Source organism: Podarcis muralis, chromosome 15 (genome assembly GCF_964188315.1).
Source record: "Podarcis muralis chromosome 15, rPodMur119.hap1.1, whole genome shotgun sequence".
NCBI lineage: Eukaryota > Metazoa > Chordata > Lepidosauria > Squamata > Lacertidae > Podarcis > Podarcis muralis.
The window spans coordinates 31,504,534-31,518,997 of record NC_135669.1 but is presented as its reverse complement, the minus strand read 5'-3'; positions in this window follow the sequence as shown (position 1 = coordinate 31,518,997).

The following is a 14,464-nucleotide window of genomic DNA, read 5'->3' as shown; positions in this document are numbered from 1 at the left end:
TCTCTGATGCCACATCTAAAGGTTTCTATCCTTTTTTCCTGATTTCTATGGAAACGTCACCCAAAAGCTTTCTTCTAATTTTGTTTCTTCCCTGAAATTTGAAGCTAATAGAGTCTCATTTTCTTTCTCCCAGAAAGTCATCCAGTGTCAATCTGCACAAATAGTGTTGTAATTTGTTATTTGCTGGCTACATTGCAGGAAACAATTTTGGTACTACGATGCAGGCACTGGACTTTCAATGTGGATGGTACTTGACTTTATTATCATGTGGGGGGTGGGGGGTGGTACCATAGAAGAGAACTCAGCACGACATTATGGTGCTCACAGGTGTGTAGTTAAACCATCCAATGTTGTTGTTTTTTTGGTGTGTGTGTGTATGTTTTTTTTTAAATGCCAAAAATCAGTGTTCAAATCAGGGATCATCAAACTTTTTGGGGGCTGGTGGGCACATTTGGGAGCCTGAGAAAGTGTTATGGCCTCCGCTCTGAAAATGGCTGCCATGGTGTAGGTTACATAACAGAAAATGGCAGGTGCATGCCCATTCCAATCAAGCACTGTGTAAACTGTATGCAATAAAACAAATAAAAGTATTTCTTGAAATCCATAAACTTATATAGACCCTTGGAACAACAGATGTCAATATCTTATGAGAGGCACCTCTGATTTGTGTGTGTGTGTGTGTGTGTGTGTGTGTGTTTGCTGTTGGTTTAAGATGCTTCAGCCTGTGTTGTAAACCGCTAAGAGTTTTGTTAACATGTAAGCGTTGTATAAATTTCATAAATAAATAAATGAAAAGATTGCCTCTTCCGGAGAGGGTTGAAATGAAAGCGAAAAGGCGATGAAAGGATATACACTGGCGTAGCGTGGGGGGGTGCAGGGGGGGCTGGCCGCACCGGGCGCAACATCTGGGGTTAGGGCAAATCCATGGGTTAGGGGGCGCAAATTACTTGCCTTGCCCCGGGTGCTGACAACCCATGCTACGCCGCTGAGGATATATGATGTCTGACATGATTGAGAATCGCAGAGCCAGAGACGGAGAACTTTAAAACGTTAAAATTGAGATGTGGAAAATATGGAAACAACGAGGAGAGGAAGGACTAAGATTTGGAGATATGCTTCAAGGTCCAGACTATGGGAAGTCCCCAAAAAACTAATAATTTGGTCTTTTTTATTTTAGTTTTTTATTTTAATTGGATTATGATTTGATATGTTAATTGGATGTTTTTTATTGGAAAATTAATAAAAATGATTTAACACAAAAAGGAAATGAAAGCGAAAAGGCAACACTGACTCAGTAGGGTGGGTAGTGTGTGTGTGTGTGTGTGTGTGCATGCGCACCTTCCAGCAGTGACAGATACCTATGGGGTCAGATCCTGATCTTTGCCCTCTCTCTGCATGAAGAAGAGCCACACCTTGAAGCAGCCACAAGCAAATGGATTCAAATGGCAAGAAAGGAGATTCCATCTAAATACTAGGGAGACAACAACAAATGTTTATTCGGCTATTACGCCCATCATGAAGCACAACACAACAAAACAAATCAAATAAAACAGCGGACTCATACAAACCACAAGTAGTGTAACACAGTTCACAACTCACAAGGACGGATATTAGCCATTCATAAAAAAGTTTAAGATTAAGATTAAAAATTTTTGGCACTACACTAAAAACAATATCTGATGTCATTATAGAAAATTCTTGTGACTATCAATAATCAGCTAACATTCCGTTCCGTCTCTTGTGCGAGAGGACGGCTGTTAGGAATTTAGCAACCTGTAGGGTAATATAAGGATCCACATCTTGAAGTACCCAGGCAAGCTGTAGGTCTACTGGTTTGTCAGCCATAGGCTGGATTATGGGGTTTAGAATACTAGCACGGGCTGAACTGTACAAAGGGCAGATAAACATAACATGATGTAGAGATTCAGATGTTTTCATTTCACAAGCACACATTGAAGGGACTTGGCCCTTAGTGAATCTATGTCTCAGCACGTTTGTTGGAAAAACATTGAACCTAGCTCTAATGAAGGCATAACGGTGAGACGCAGCCATAAGCAATGTTAAGTAGGACGGAGCGCGGTAGATAGGGGTTATGCCGAAATTTAACGGCGAGCAGGCTCCACCACCAGCTACGAAATTTTGGTATAGCTCCGCATCATCCAGCCTTTGATTTATACACCTTTTTGCCACATTTAGATCCAGTTTGAGCAATTCAGTGGGCGAGATCTCAAAGGACAGCAATTTGGCATGGATTTTTCCTGACCACAAATTTGTGAAGTCATCCCGCCACATGCATTGAATTAGATAGTGGTTCGGGAGTTTATGCCATAGGGATATCCAATAGATCAAAACTCTCCTCCATATGACTAACTCCACTGAGGGGATCTTCATTTCTAAGCGAATGGCCGCATTACTTAAGCATGTTGGTAATTTTAAAAGTCGGCGTAAGAATTGGCTTTGAAGTGTCTCTAAAGGTGAGAGGTTTGCAAAGGCAGCCCATAAAGGAGCAGCATAGGCCATTGTGGCCATCACTTTGATGCTATACACTTTCAAGGCCGCAGGGATGAATAAGGCCCCTTCAGAGTAGAAAAAACGGAGGAGGGAGTGTGATAGGGCTTTTGTCTTGTTTTGAAGATATTCAATGTGCGCTTTCCACCCTAAATTATATTGAAAATAAATTCCTAAGTATTTAAATTTATGTACTTGTTCGATTTTCGTGCCCTCCAGCTTCCAAGAATAAAGTTTTCGACTCCTTGAAAATATCAGTACTTTAGACTTGGTGTGGTTGATAGACAGATGATTAGAATGGCAATATGTCGCAAAAATCTTTAATGCCCTTCTTAAACCCACTCTAGAGTAAGAGAGTAGTACCGCATCATCTGCGTAGAGAAGTAAAGGACAACGGTAATCAGCTATGCGAGGGGTGTGGATAAATTTTTGTGCGACGGCTAATGGGTTCCTCATATCACTGATAAATAAGTTAAAAAGAAGCGGCGCTAAAATACAATCCTGGCGTACACCCTTATTTACTGGCACTGGGTTAGTCAGGTCTCCAGCAGGGGATAATCTCACCCTGGCCACGGACCCGGCATGAAGTTGGGAGATAAGCCACAGGAGCCTTCTATCTATTCCCCAACAGGCAAGTTTATCCCATAGCAATTTCCTCGGAATACTATCAAACGCAGCTTTCAAATCTATGAAAGCTGCGCAAAGTTGGCCCCGTCGAGGTGTCAAGTATTTCCGGGCTAAGTGATAAAGAATAATTGCCTGGTCTGTTGTGGATCGGTTTGATCTAAATCCAGCTTGCTCATGTCCAATCAGGTCAGCCTCAACTGACCACTTCATCAACCTTGTCAGCAAGAAACGGGCATATATTTTCCCAATGGACGATAGCAGACTGATATTCCGATAATTCCCTGGGTCACCGGGAGGGCCTTTTTTGTAGATAGGAATTATAATGGCCTCCTTCCACGTTCCTGGTATTAAGCCCGTGGCATTTATTGCGTCAAACGTTTTAGCTAAGATCCCTGCCCACCATGCAGAATGAAGCTTTATGGCCTCAACTGGGACCAAATCTGGCCCAGGGGCCTTACCAGTTTTCAGCTCAGCTATCAATTCTAGGATTTCAGCAGGGTCGGTATTGGGCCAGACGGGAAGGGGATTAGAAGGTCTCCAATGAGTGGCCGGAGCTTCTGCCACTGAGAAATATTTTCTCAGGAACTGCTCCCATGTTGGGGCCGGGATCACCGTTAAGGGATATTTCGTGTTTCTTCCCTTTATTAAGGACCAAAATTTCCGGGAGTTATGAGATTTCGAGGCAGAAATTATAGTCTGCCAACGATTTGAATGCCATTCAAAACTTGCTGACAGTTTGGCAGCGGAACAGACAACCTCAGAAGGTCATGGACTCTCCTTCATCGGAGAGCTTGGATGGCCATCTGTCAGGGCTTCTTTTGCTGTGATTCCTGCATTGCAGGGAGTTGGACTAGATGACCCCTGGTGGTCTCTTCCAACTCTACGATTCTGTGACATGCCATGCAGACTGCTGGTTCCAAAATAATGATATTCCAGGAGTCACTCTGCAAGAAAAGCAGCAGCAGCAGCAAATGTGTTGGATGGCCTTGGGGCTCTGTAAAATCATGAATTATTAAGTTTCTTGTCCATCATTCCCAAGGGTATCCATTATTATGGGTATTAAATTTCCCATCCAAGAAGGGGGCGGAAATAATGGAGGGGGGCACCCACAGGTTCTAGAAGCCATTCTGCAGATCGCTTTGATAGCCTTAATGCAAGAGTTTGCAAATTGATTGTTGGATTAGGGAGCTGCTCGAGAGTTAATTGATTTTAAATTTGGGGAATGCAGCAACGAGCGATGAAATATGGTCACTTTCTTTAAACTCCTGCTATCTTTTTTTCAAGAGAGAGAGGGGGAGAAATGAGAGGCACAAATTACCCCGGGAACGTCACAGAGAGATGATGGATCTGTCTCACATTTTGCATCAAATGAGCAATTAAAATGTAAAATGAGGAAGGGGGGAACATTTGCTTCCCTGCTTTGAATTTACTAGATCATGGATCTCCTTAGTCCTAAGTGACTTCTTGGGCAATTTATTGCTCCCGCACTCTGTGCCACAGTTGTCCGGAGACCTCCGTGTCCAAACACTCCTATAAAGAGGGCACAATTAAACTATGGAACTCCCTCCCACAGGAGGCACTGATGACCACCAACTTGGTTGGCTTTAAAAAAGGATTAGACAAATTCATGGAGGAGGAGGAGGAGAGGAGGAGTTTGGATTTGACATCCCGCTTTATCACTACCCGAAGGAGTCTCAAAGCGGCTAACATTCTCCTTTCCCTTCCTTCCCCACAACAAACACTCTGTGAGGTGAGTGGGGCTGAGAGACTTCAGAGAAGTGAGACTGGCCCAAGGTCACCCAGCAGCTGCATGTGGAGGAGCGGAGACGCGAACCCGGTTCACCAGATTACGAGACTACTCATAACCACTACACCACAGAGGGCTATTGATGGCTACTAGCCATGATGGCTACGCTCTGCCTCTACCACCACTCCCCAGGCTCTGATGGGCCCACAGCTTGCTCCTCCCACCATTCCTCTGCACCCAACCAGTCCATGACATTCTGCTATGTGATGAAGTGCTTTCTTTTGCATGTCCAGGATCTGAAGTTTGTGTGGTGATGCAGGGGTTGACAGCAGTAGGATCCTACAGCCCTCTCCTACCCCAAGAGAGGGAGACAAACAAGCGTATAATTGGCTAACAATAACACGCTTTCTATCCTTGTATATATATCTTCCGTGGTGGTGCGATTGTTCATTGTTAACATTTCCCGTTAAGCAAACCTGAGTTATTTGAAAGCTTTCAGAAGCATTTGTGTAAAACACCCCGGGTTTGTGCTGGGATATGCTAAACGTACAATGGAAGCTTGCCAATTAATTGAGGCGGCGGTGGAGATAATGGGTTTATGGAAATGGAGGATTCCTGCTGGAGGGAGCCGCCAAGCCACAAAAGCATTAAATCTTAATGGGATTTTCTCCTTCCCTTCCCTGTTACTTTGCTTTTGTTGCTGCTTGTAAACTGTCTCATTCTTCCAGGCCTCTCTGTGGCTCCAGAGTGGAGAGAAACTAGAGTAAAAAAAACAACAATGTTTTTAAGAGCGATGATGTTGCCTGGCATGACTCCTGGCCTTCAGGAGGAGCTGACCATACTCAGGCCCAGAGGGTAGGGCCAGTCTTCTGAGTACTGTGGTTTAGAGTCCACAGAACCCAAAGGTGGCACTTCAGGGTCCTTGGAAATTCAGGGCAGTGATCCAGAGCCTGCTGAGCACGAACATGGGAGCCTGACTCACCAGAGGATTTGAGTGCCTCTCAAACAACCCCACCTGAGCAATGGCACAAGGAGCATGTCTAGCAGGAGGCCACAGAAAGGAAAAGATGCTGCCATCTTCCTGCCAGGGGGTGGGGTGGGGGAATTGTAAGACCCTCAGTCCTAGGGGGTGGAACCTGGTGGAAGCTGCACTGTGGAGAAAGAGACTCAAAAGGCTGCAGTTCACCATCTGCCTTTGGCCACTTGGAGCTCTCCGTGGTGCTGAAACCACCCTCTAAGCTGCCTAGTTGGAGCTACCCATGGCATTTTAATTGCTATCTTGACCCCATGGGTACCTGTTGCCAGGGCTGGGCAACTGAACCAACTGAATCCTTCAGCATCTCCAGGTAGCTGCCAGTATAAGACAGTACTGAGCTAGATAGGCCCATGGCCGGACGGGCTCTGTGTAACAGCATTTTCCTAAGTTCTTATCACCATGCCTGCTCTCTCCACCACCTGAAAAACTTGCGGTATTGCAAAATGTTCCATACACTTCCATTGCACGTAGACTTTCCCAGACCCTAATCCGGCTTCACTTCACTGAGGTGGGGACATTAGAAGTGTATTAACATCACACCACGTATTTGCAACACATTCTAAGGAGTGAGAGGGTTTAGGAGATGTTAGGTTGCTGCTTTGGGGGTACCCAAACCTCTTACACCATTTAGTGGTACCCCAAAGAGGCAGAGGACCTACTGTACGTCCTTAAGTATTAATAAATTCGGATTGCATGAGCCACTGTGAACTAGGGCTAGAAAAGTTGGCAGAAGCAGAGATATTATCAAAATCTTCCATTTGGTATTTTAGCCACCAGAGGCTGCTGCTGTCACATCGCAAAAAAGTTTTCTTTGGGGTCTGAACTGACAGTGACTGAACAGGAATGAGACCTTGGATTCATAGTGGACAGCTCCATGAAGACGCTGGCCTAGCCATGGGAAAGGTGAAATCTGTAGTAGGGATCATTTGGAAAGGGATTGAAAATTACTGACATTTCATAATATGCAGTTTTAATTAATCTTGGCTTTGGCATTCATTTATTATTCCTTTAGAGCAATGGTTTTCAACCAGTGTCCTATGGCACCCTGGGGTGCCTTGAATGATGGTCAGGCGTGCCATGGGCAACACAGGCCTCTGTCCCTCTTTCCTTCCCTCCCTCCTCGGATTCCCTCTCGCATCTCTGCCTCTCAAAGCCTTGCACAGCTTTTTGTTGCAGCAGCCCTGGCTACCAGCTCCACAGGCAGATGGCACCTCTTGGGTTGGCCAGGGGATGCTGTTTGCCCAGAGTTAGCAAGCCAGTGGGCGAGGGAGCCCAGCCAGCCAGTCCGCCAGCCCTTGCTGCTGGGAATGGACAGACAAGTGGGAGGCTGGACAGGCAGGTGCTGTGCTGGCCTTTATTGTGCCTGCTGTGTGCAAGGCCTGCCTGGGAGCTGAATGCCCAACACCGAAGGGGAGCCTTTCTGCCATGCAGGTCCAGCAGCATCTGCTGCTGCTGTTGCTGCTGCCACTACTGCCTCCCAATGTGAATAAGATGCTGGCCTCATGTTCACCAGTCTCCAGTGGGCTGCCAAGGTTGGGGGCATCCTCTTCCCGGGCCCCTGAGGGGCGGTGTGAGGAGGCACATCACTTTGGGGTGGGGAGGGGATGGCTCAGAGACTAGGGGCAGTGGCAGCAGCTGCTTGGAGGACTCCCAAGGAGAAGGGAGAGGAGCCTGAGGGAAACACTTCACGAGGAAGGGTGAGGGGCTGCCGGCTCTGCAGGCAGGGGGCTTATGAGGCTTGGAGCATGTTTCCTCACAGGGGAGCCACAGAAAGAATGTACAGTGGTATCTTGGGTTAAGGACTTAATTCATTCCGGAGGTCTTAACCTGAAACTGTTCTTAACCTGAAGCACCACTTTAGCTAATGGGGCCTCCCGCTGCTGCTGCACCGCCGGAGCACGATATCTGTTCTCATCCTGAAGCAAAGTTCTTAACCCGAGGTACTATTTCTGGGTTAGTGGAGTCTGTAACCTGAAGCGTATGTAACCTGAAGCATATGTAACCCGAGGTACCACTGTAGTTGTTCAAGGGAGCCATGGACTCGAAAAGCTTGAAAGCCTCTGCCACAGAAGACAGAATCAGGACTTGAAGAGATTGGCAAACTGGGTCAATCTCAATTTCAACAGGGACAAATGTAAGGTTACAAGAAAGAGATTCCAACTAAACATTAGGAAGAACTTTCTGGCTGTATGAGCTGTTGGACAGTGGAATAGACTCTCTCAGAAGGTGGTGGACTGTACTTCACTGGAGGTTTTAAAGCAGAATTTGGATGGCCATGGATGCTTCAGTTGAGTTTCCTGCATTGCAGGGGGTTGAACTAGACGACCCTCTGGATCACATCCAACTCTACAATTCAATGATTCTGGGGCATAAGAAGAACCCTGCTAGACCAGACCACTGGCTAATCTAGGCCAACATCCTGTTCCCAAGTGGCCAACCAGATGCCCATGATGGGAAACTAGCAAGCAGGATCCGAGCGCAAGCACATTCTCCCCCCCTGCAGTTTCCAGCAACTGGTATTCAAAAGCATTGCTGCCTCTGACTGTGGAGGCAGAGCAGAGCTATCCTGGTTAGTGGCCATCGATAGCCCAGGATGTTCAGGAGAATTTATGGATGAACCCAAAGCCACAGGTTCCCTGTTCCTATTACATGGGAACACTCAAGAAAGTCAAGAGGAGGTGGAAAGAATTAAGAGTTTTCACACTCTCCTACTTCTGCATTGGAGGGGGGGGCGGCGGACTCACTGAGGATGACTCAGCCCAAGGATCCTCACGTGTATAATAGCAATCCAAAGACTCCAGATGTAAAATATAGGGGGAAATTATATTTGATCTGCACAATTGAATGGATTAAAAACTCTCCCAGGAGTGTAACTGGCATTTTCCTGGTATCCGTTACATATGCCCATTACAATTTTTTATTTGGGGGGGGGGGATGGAGAGAGAGAGAAGAAGGAAAGAAAAAGAGCAGGTGCCCACAAAACGGTTTCTAAGAGTAATCATTTGACAGAGTTTAGTGTGCTAGGATCATACCATTATCATAATCTTACAGATAGTCTTCAGTGTTCTCCGGCTGGAAGCACCTTGGCAAGCCTCCAGTTTTCTGCAGCTCAAATTGCTTGCTGCACTGATCCAATTCTGCAGCAATTCCCTATCTTCCTAATAAAAACACATCCCTTGTAAATCCTAATATTAAAAGTCTCGGGTCCAAAGGGACGGAGTATCTTATCATCCTTTCTATAATACTCTCCTGAACCTCTTAATAGCGGGTTTAAGTAACTCTGCATTTCCACATCTGATGCATGAAGCTGCCACCTCTGCCGTGAATAGTAAACAGACACACAGACACACAGACACACAGACACACAGACACACAGACACACAGACACACACACACACACACACATATCACTTGATGGCTGCACCATCAGGAAGTGCTGCAGGAGGACCAGTCTGGTGTCATCAATAAAGGTGCCAGTCTAGGACTTGGGAGAGACCAGAGTTTAAATCCCCACCTGGCCATGAAGTTCACTGGGTGACTTTGGGCCAGTCGCTACCTCTTAGCCTAACCTACCTCACAGGGTTGTTGTGGAGGGAGAGACCCATGCAAAACACCTTCCTAGAAGGAGAGGAGAATGTTGAATCCAAACTATAGTTTGGAATGTCAAAACATTCATTCATTGATTGCATTTATATCCCAACGCTTTCTCCAAGCAGTTCAAGGTGGCACACCTAGTTCTCCTCCTCCCCACAATACCCTCAAAACAACCCTGCAGTGTAGGTTATGTAGGCCGAGAAGCAGTTAATGGCCCCCAAGTTCGCCCAGTGGGCTTCGTGGCTGAGTGGGAATATGAACCCTGGTCTCCCAGGTCCTAGTCCAACATTTTAACCACTACCTGGGCTCTGGGCTGTTTTTCTTGCTGCATATTTATTGAATCTACTGCCCCACCCCTGTCCTGAGACAGGCGGCTGTGGGTCTGAGTCTCCCAGCTGCCTCCTTGCAAGCGATTTCACATCCTCCTGAAGCAGAGGATCCTGTTTCAGCAGCCTGACGTTCCTTGGAGCTGTGTGTGCAGTCCTTAGGTTAATCAGCAAATGTTTGCACAGCAATCATCCAATTATCTTACATACCACTTAGCATTGCCTGTGCTGGTTTGTTGATAGTGGTCAGGGAGAGAGGGAGGCTCAGGTAATCAAACACTCTCAGAGAAGATGCTTCTCTCCATTTGGTCACATATGATCTGGGCTTCATCGGCAAAGCCCCTTTCGATTGGTGTTTTGCAACCGGCACCTTGTAGGTGCAGCCTGATGTTAACAGAAGAGAGTAAGAAGAGCCTCCTGGATTCAGCGTCCTGTTCTCACAGTGAACAACCACATGCCCCATTGAGAAACCCCCAAGCAGGACTCGAGCACAAGAGCCCTCTCTCCTCTTGTGGTTTCCAGCAACTGGTATTCAGAAGCGCTGCATGGAGCAGGCCCATTGAAATTAGCATACCTAAGTCAGTAAGCCATGTTGTTAAATGTCAGTGCGTCTACTCAGTGTAGATGTAACGTTGCATGTAGATCAATATTAAGGATTGATTGATTGATTGATAAGTCTGGTCGGTCAGTTTTGCAGAAGTTCATTCGTAAGCTTCCTCTGCCCCATTTCCTCATTAATCTGAGCACTTAGAAATTGTGTATGAAAATTTGCATGTCACTACAAAATATATGTTTAGAATATGCTCTCTCTTTTACAGACACACACACAAAATCTGAAGACAATGAATTTAACACATTTGGGTATTCTTTGGAGTGGGGTATTGTTTGGGGTTTTGTGTTGGGGTCAAGATTTAATTTTGGAGATGTTAATTTTGCTTTTTTTGATACTTTTTTGTATTTTTATTTTTTTAGATCTCATTATGATTTACGTAGGGATTGTTTAATTTGCTGTGCACCTTTTGATATGCTTTTATTTATTGATGATGACTACTTTTACTACATTTTTGTAATTAGGTTAACATGAGGTGTTGTTTTCCCCCCTGGGGGTACTCAATAGTACGCAGTACCAGTAACCTTATTTCCATGTTACAACTGTCGCACTTACTGCAACAATTTCATGGTGAGTACCTACACCTTTTTTTCTTAACAAAAACCCAGTGATTTTCATGCTGTAAGCTGCCTTGTACATGGTTTTAACCTATGGAAAGTCAGCATGCAAATAAACAATGACGTTGGTGATAATTTTCTCTCTCTCTCTCCAAGCAAAGTACTGCAGTGCTAAATCCAGAGACGCGTGAAGGATAATTTACATTCCGATCAGTGGATTGGGACGTGTGAATTAGCTCGCCTCGCTTAAAAACGCAGATGGAACTAAATCCTTGTTGGTTCTTCCAAACTGTATCAACAAGTTACACAGCCTGCGCTGATCTGAGAGATTCCCCTTCTTACCTGCAGGGGGCAGGCTTCCCCCAGAAAGCAAAACAATGCGGGGCGCGGAGGACTCTGGATAGATTTACTGTATAAACTTTTCTCCTAGCAATAGCTGAACAGGAGAATTGGGGGTGGGGGCAGGGAGGGGGGAGGAGAACAAAGAGGAAACAAATGCAATTTCATTTCCCAGTATTCATCATCCCACCCCCTTCCATTCAGGAGTTAGGAGACAGAGGCCTTGGCTGACCCAAGATAAATACTGTAGCAAAAAAAAAAAAAAAAAAAAAAAAAAAAAAAAAAAAGGGGGGGGGGCGGAGGGATTAGGATATTGGTTTTGATGCCCTGGTGAGCGGAAAAGATGTAGTTTTGCAAACATGATAGTTAATGCTTCATCTGACAAATTGCTTCTTATTGCAGAGCCGCCCGTGACACCCTATTAGGTGATAATGGAATTCCACGCGGGAGCCACGGGGGACCCCCGTTCCGTGCAATTAATTTGCAAAAAGTGCTGCAAACCTCTGAAGAGTTTTCCCCCCGTGCATTTGCGGCACCTTCCCCCCCCCCCTCTCTCGTGGGTCTTCTCCGATCTCCACCACCTCATCTTTTTGGGGGGAGCTGGCTGAAGAAAACAGCAGGTTGTTTGTGTGTGTTTGGAGAAGGCTTTTTTTAAAAAAAAAATATTTTGCAGCCTGATGCGTGCCGGCTAATAGGATTAATATCCCAAGTTGCGTGCCTGGCAAATGGAACATCGTTAAGTGGCCATTATGAAAAGGGGAATTATATTTAGGGCGGGAAACAAACATTTCGGAATGGGAGAAGGCGAGGCTGTGTTGATGCAGGGGGTTGATGAGGTGGAGAGACAGTCTTGCCTAGTGTTTAGAGCAGGGATGGGGAACCACAGACCAGGGGGCCGGATGCGGCCACAGACCCCTCTTTCTAGCCCTTGGGATTCTCCCATTAGCAGCCTTGCCTGGCATCTTCCTTTGCTGGCAGTTCCTTTGAGCAGAAAGCTGTTGCTTGATTGCCCCAGAAGTTCGAAAGGGCAAGTTGTGGGGAGGAAATTTAATTTTTGAAACATATTTCTTCAAAAGCGCCAGTCCAAAATCTGGATCCCATTGTAAGTGGGAAAATGTGCCCCCTGCCAAAGCAACCACACTAACAAAATACCGTGTGGGTGTTTGATATCATATGAGCTGCATGGAATGAAAAATTCTTTTTAAAAGTCTGTGGAGGTTAGGTCTAAATAGCTACTAGTCTACCATTCTAGATGGCTTTAAAAGAGGATTAGAACAAAGCTTCTGGGGCAGCTTGCGGACTGATGAAACTATATATATTATTAACAGTTAATTCATTTTAAGAACACACCACCAGCGGAAACAATAAAGCAGCGGATGGGGAAACGGTGAGATCAGATCCAGCTTACATAAAATAATGTAACGGTGTTGACGGGGGTTGGGAACTGGATATATTTTGTGCTGTTTAGTGGTGGCTTCTTTTATGTACAAATGAAAATACATTGCTTGCAAAATACATTGTCTGATGCATCATTGCAAATCTGGATGTCATGACTGTGTAGACTTGTGAACACCTGAGTTGAAGAAGATGATCTTGCATCAGAGGGGGGCTGTTGCTCCTGTGCTGCCAGATCATAGAATCACAGAATTGTAGAGTTGAAAGGGACCACACAGATCATCTAGTCCAGCCCCCTGCAATGCAGGAATTTTTCACCCAAGGTGGGGCTCAAACCCACGACCCTGAGATTAAAAGTCTCATGATCTACCAACTGAGCTATCCCAGCGGTCTGATCTGTCTGGTCTTACAAGGTGTGGCGTTTGCCCTCCTAGGTGTGTGACATCATACCGGGTTCATCAGGAAAGGGTTAACTAATTGTAAAATGACTAACCTATAGGAACCCAAGGGGAGGAGTTAGAGTTAGAGTTGTTAAGTAGTCAGTCTGGAGTTAGAGAAGAGAGAGGGAGGATAAGTCTGTGGGTTGGGCTAGTCTGATGTGAGAGAGTGAGAGAAACTGTTGAGATAATCAGTCAGAAGGTATTAGGAAGGTATAGGCCGGTAAAGTGAGAAGGAATTAAAGAACCTTTTATTGAGGGTGAAAGAGGAGAGTGCAAAATATGGTCTGAAGCTCAACATCAAAAAAACGAAGATCATGGCCACTGGTCCCATCACCTCCTGGTAAATAGAAGGGGAAGAAATGGAGGCAGTGAGAGATTTTACTTTCTTGGGCTCCATGATCACTGTAGATGGTGACAGCAGCCACAAAATTAAAAGACGCCTGCTTCTTGGGAGAAAAGCGATAACAAACCTAGGCAGCATCTTAAAAAGTAGAGACATCACCTTGCCAACAAAGGTCCGTATAGTAAAAGATATGGTTTTCCCAGTAGTGATGTATGGAAGTGAGAGCTGGACCATCAAGAAGGCTGATCGCTGAAGAATTGATGCTTTTGAATTATGGTGCTGGAGGAGACTCTTGAGAGTCCCATGGACTGCAAGAAGATCAAACCTCTCCATTCTTAAGGAAATCAGCCCTGAGTGCTCACTGGAAGGACAGATCCTGAAGCTGAGGCTCCAATACTTTGGCCACTTCATGAGAAGAGAAGACTCCCTGGAAAAGACCCTGATGTTGGGAAAGATGGAGGGCACAAGGAGAAGGGGATGACAGAGGACGAGATGGTTGGATAGTGTTCTCGAAGCTACCAGCATGAGTTTGACCAAACTGCGGGAGGCATTGGAAAACAGGAGTGACTGGCGTGCTCTGGTCCATGGGGTCACAAAGAGTCGGACATGACTAAACGACTGAACAACAAAGCCGGTAAAGAAACTAAGGATAAGAAACTGACAAGAAAATTAACTGAGAAACCATACTTGTTAATGCTTACAAAATAAACTTGTTTATTTGATTTAATTTTAACAACTGTCTGGACTCAGTGTGTACCCGAGAGTAACGGGTTGGTGGCAGCGGGGAAGCGAGCACAGTGGTGGCAGAGGGATCAAGAGACCATCAAACGTCCGGGGACCCTGTGTGATCGCCACACAGGGAGAAGTGAAGCAGCCTGGGACTGGGCCCGTCCTCCTCCTTCCTTGAGATGCCTCAGAGCTTTGGACAGGGATGGAAACAGG